Genomic DNA, 5,234 nt, shown 5'->3' on the forward strand with positions numbered 1-5,234 from the left:
GGGAAACGGAAGAGTTCTTCAATGTAATTAAATTCTGAACTCTACTGCTTTCCCATTTATGGTTTACCAGGAATTGCCAGAAAAATGCCATAAAAATAACTGCTAAAATTTATTTTGTGTGCTTTTCACAACCTTAGGGATAGTGTTAAATCATTTTCCTTTCACAGACAATAGTATCTACTGGGAATCAAAGTAAGAGAAGTGACATTCAAGTAAGTATATTAAAGAATGAGGCAACCAAACCCAAAGAGTTCTGTTTGATCATGTTCTTCCTGTCAAGATTTATCAAAGATCCTTCTTCTGTCAGTAAACATATCAGAGATGTTGATGTCTGTGCTACAAGGTGATTAAGTTTGGTGGGGCTCAGGGCTCCGTCTTGGAGACATACATGGATGCATCTGGGCAGTTTCCACATTTGACGAGGGCTTGTGCATTTGTCCAGAACTGTGTTCTGCCTGCTCCTTACACTGCTCATGGCTTGCCTTGCCCTAGGGGATTTCTGTCAGGAACAGTTAAACCACTGGCAGTTTAAGCATTCCCCATCAACCTGAAGCTATTTTGGGGCATGTTCCTGACACGGTATTGCAGAATTCCCACTAATAATCATTTCTTCTTCCATTAGTTATGACAGTTTCTCTCAATGTTACCTATACTCTAACATGCACTCATGCATACACTTACAATATATAAAGGAAGGACAGTAATTACAGAAGATGAGGCTTTATTTTTTAGACTGAGAATAAGAATGCAAGTTTTCCTTAATTGAAACTGAAGGTCTGACTTAAAAATAACACAACTGAATTAATAATCTAAATTCCCTATAAATATTTATTTATTCACTAAAAGCTTGAGTTCCTGCTTTTGCCCTCTCCCCATCTCAAGTTCTGAGGGAAAATGCTTAAAACTGAACCCTTCTCCAATATTTCATACATGCTAGAAATGTTTTTTAAAGATTTTATTTATTTATTTGACAGAGAGAAAGATCACAAATTGGCAGAGAGGCAGACAGAGAGAGAGGGAATCAGGCTCCCTGCTGAGAAGAGAGCCCAATGCTGGGCTCAATCCCAGGACACTGAAATCATGACCTGAGCCAAAGGCGGAGGCTCTAACCCACTGAACCACCCAGACGCCCTGCAATTTTTTATTACAAGTAATTTACTAGTTCTTTTTTTTTCTTTTTATTTCAAAAGGAGGAATTTTAGTTATTTAAATAATTTTTAAAAATCTTTTAGGCTCAAAATGATCAAAGTCACAATTGTTAACTCAGTGACTCAGTGATCTATTTTTTGATCATTGTTTATTGAACATAAAAAAGTATACCCTTAGTTATTTGAATTTGTCCAGCACTAGAAATATAAGGAATCATGTCTGAGAAAAATGTGAAACAAGTATAATACATGTGTCTTCAGATGTTCATTAGGCCAATCTTATACCTCTAGTTAAGTTTATTTAGCATTAGATAAGCACATACCCCTTCCATAGTCATACTTTTTCAGGGATTGCAAAGAGAAAAAAGAAACTGTTAGTTTATAAAATAGAATTATAATGACTTCATCAGATATGAATCCAATGTTTAAAATACCATTATTTTAGTTTTCCTGTGAAACAAAATAGTCTGTTTTGTGGATAGACTAGCACCAGCTAAGTGTATTGAACAAAAAAAAAGAAAGAAAGAAAGAAAGAAAGAAAGAAAGAAAGAAAGAAAGAAAGAAAGAAAGAAAATAGATCTATCTCGGATTCAAGAAAATGTAGTACCGGAAATGAACTTACAAATAATATCTTGGAGAAAATCACTGCTCATGTTGGTTTACCTAGTCTTTTAATTAGATTGTAATGAGTTTACAAGTTATAAAAATCAAGAAAGAGTCATAAAAAATGGCTGACAGAGTTAAACAGTTGATTAATGAAGTGAAAACTCAAGATGACTATTTTGACTACATATTTGACTCTTTCTAAGGTGACCATTAACAGAAAATATCTGATATAATGGATTATAGAGATAGACTTCAATTTACTTGGTGAGAACTATAACTTGCTCACTGCTGGTGAAATTGTATGTAATACTTGGCAAAGAAAACTTTTCAAAGCATTCCTTGTTCTGCTTTAGAATCCATTTGAGAACTTTTAAGATCTAATCTCTTAGCACCTTTCAAATATACAATACAGTATTGTTAACTATAGTCACCATATAAGAATCACTTTTATTGATTTTTTATTTATTTGAAATATTTGTAGAACTCCAAAATCAAATATACAAATGACAAGTTTTAAGGGTAATCGTACTAAATCTTTACCAGACTGGAAATGTAATTTTTAAGCTGGGCACTTCTGATTTCAGCAAACCTCTCCCCAAGTTTTCAGAGTATAAAAGGGCTAATCACGAGTTTCCCCTTTTTTTCGCCGTCCTTCTCCTCCTTACCCTTTTACCTCTTTCATATTTTTGACCACTTCATTTCAGCAGAGTCCCACAGAAATAAGAGGCTCTGTCACAAGCAATGGGAGGAATATGATGTAATGCTCTGGGTAATTTTGTTAGACCCACTTAGCACCTAATCCACTCAAGTCAAAGCTGGTATTGGAGTTATCACTCACTAGACTGGCTTTGTGCACAGAGCAATTCGATACCCACACATCTTCCCAAATTACTGGTACGCATCCTCAGACAGTAGGCTGAGACAGCTGAGAAAAGACACCTCTTCAGCTGCTAATTTTCTATATTTTTATTTCATTCTTAACACCTCTTTGCAGACAATTAGCTTTTTTCCCCTTTTCTCTCTCAGACTATTTTAAATTAGCCCATTTCAGGCTGATGAATGAGCCAAGTTCCAGCCCATGAAGGAAGCACTAGCTGAATGCTAAAATGGTGCTCATTGCTAGAATGCAGTGCCACACGTTTTATTCTAAGAGGCAAGCCATGGAATATTCACTTTTACACATTCTCAAATCAGTTTGTTTGAGTAAATGTGAGATATATACTGCATATTACTGAAGAACTTCTAAAGACCCTATAGGTGACTGGGAAGCTTTCTGAGTAAGTTTCTTATTTGAAAAATAAAATATGGTTAGCCTTTTTGAATGGGTCTTATTGCTTTATACTTTTGCTTTCTTTACTGTGGATTAGAATTCTTATAAAGGTTTGCAATAAAGAGTTAATTAATTTAGGAATTGGATGCAAAGGAAGAAAAGTATATTGATAAACCATTTGTTTACATGCCTCACCAGATACTTTTTTCTGTCCTATGAGATAACTTCATTTGCTTGACTGGTCATTATTGGTTAAAACCAATACAGGCATGCTATTTCCACTTGCTGTTTTAGAATAGTGGTATCTCACGCATCCAGCATAGTGTATAAAAGTCTTCACATATTCCAATATTCTGGGTGACTAAAACATACCTTTTTATCAGCAAAGCTAAGCCTTTGGATGGAAATCCTTCTGAAATGTGTCAAACATTACATTTTTTATTATTATTTTAAACAGAATACTAAGATAAGTATCTTTTCTCTCAATGACTCATTGTGTTCTTCCACATTATAGCAATGCTTTCATAGGTTTTTGAGATCCTTTATCCCTTTCCTAAGTCGTAGGTTGTAGTAGTAGTTCTTCTGTCTTCCTCATATCCTGTCAATGGCTATCTCCTAATCTTCTACAGTATTTTAAATACAATAGAATGAACTGCCGTTTCTTCTTTTCTTTGGAGTACATTGTGATATGCATTTGCTACTCACCAACAATTTCCGTCTATTTTAGTTCTGTGACCACATGAAGAAGGAATGTGTTACCACCAGTAAGATATCTACCAAAGTGGGCAATTTGGGTTATCCATTCTAAAAAAAAAAAAAAAAAAAAAAAAGAGAGAGAGAGAAATTTCAAAGATCCCACTCCATAACAGAAACTTCAGAGGTCCTAGGGTATGTACGAGCAATTTTCCTAATTTGAGAAACAAAGGTAAACATGAAATCAGTTTTATTTCCAGAAGCCTTCATAGCATACCTTCCTCCTAAGCTGAGACCATAGACTTAAACTTTATTCTAAAGTCCTTGTACAGTAATCTAAGAATTTAACAATATGATGATATATTATAGATGTTAATTTATGATATGAAACTTTTCATTTGCTGATCTCAAAACAAAATAAAAATAATTTCTGATTTGTGTATTTCTCTATTCCCCTATTCTGGGTATTCAAAGTTCTAAAGACATTAAATAATTTTATCTAGCAAAGTGGCTTCATGATTATCAGTATTATCACATGTCACACCTATGCAAAATCTATACTGTAGAGCAAGGGTCTACAATTTTTTTTTTCCTTAAAGGTCCAAATAGTAAATAATTTTGTCTTTGTGGAACCTGTGCTCTCTGTTGTAACTACTCAAGTCTGTTGTTGTGGCCATAGATAATAATTGTCTAAACTCTTGTTTATAGACTCTAAAATTTGAATTTGTATAATTTTATGTGATATGGAATATTCTGCTTCTTCTTTTTTTTTTTAACCTTTTTTTTTTCCTCTAATCACTGAGAATACTAACCTTTCTTAGTTCACAGATCATATAAAAATAGTCTATGAGTGGATTTGGCCTACAGGCCAGTTTGTCTACCACTGCTGTACAGTCCTGCTACAGAGGGTTTTAACAGCAGCAGAAATGGCATACAGACAACCAAGATTTGAGAGGTCTGCATGTCGTGAAGCGTTCCATATTTTTCAGAGAAGATTAGCATGGCCTCTGCACAAGGATGACACGCAAATTCGTGAGAGGTCTGCATGTAACATCAGGCTTCCTTTAAAAGGCTGAAGGTTTTGGTAATGATTATTTCTAAATATATTGATAATTTTTTAAAAGATTATTTATTTGAGAGAGAGAGAAAGAGAGATCGTGGGTGGCAGGGGTTGGGGGGGGGCAGACAGAAATAATATCAGCAGAGTCCCCTGCTGAGCGGGGAGCCCAGTGCAGGCCTTGATCATACTACCATGAGATCATGGCCTGAGCTGAAATCAAGAGTCAGACAGTCAATCAGTCACCCAGGCATGCCATAAATATATTGATAATTTTAAAATGGGAAATTCCAGGATATTTTACAGAGTTTGTTGCTTATTTGTTCTTTCATCTGAGTAGTTCTCAGACCATAGTTTTTCAAACTATACCGTGCATGGGAATAATACATAGGTATCCTGTTAAGAGGCAAACAGGCAAGTCTGTTGTGGGGTCCAAGAGGGTATTTTTAATAGGCTCACA

The 5,234-nt window shown here is 34.9% G+C and overlaps 1 pseudogene; it reads left to right on the plus strand.

Moving 5' to 3' along the window:
• The first annotated feature begins 4,674 nt into the window (after positions 1 to 4,674).
• On the plus strand, positions 4,675 to 4,769 carry LOC132028992 (U6 spliceosomal RNA; annotated as a pseudogene).
• The last annotated feature ends 465 nt before the right edge of the window (positions 4,770 to 5,234 follow it).

This window comes from Mustela nigripes, chromosome 12 (genome assembly GCF_022355385.1).
Source record: "Mustela nigripes isolate SB6536 chromosome 12, MUSNIG.SB6536, whole genome shotgun sequence".
NCBI classification, from domain to species: Eukaryota; Metazoa; Chordata; class Mammalia; order Carnivora; family Mustelidae; genus Mustela; species Mustela nigripes.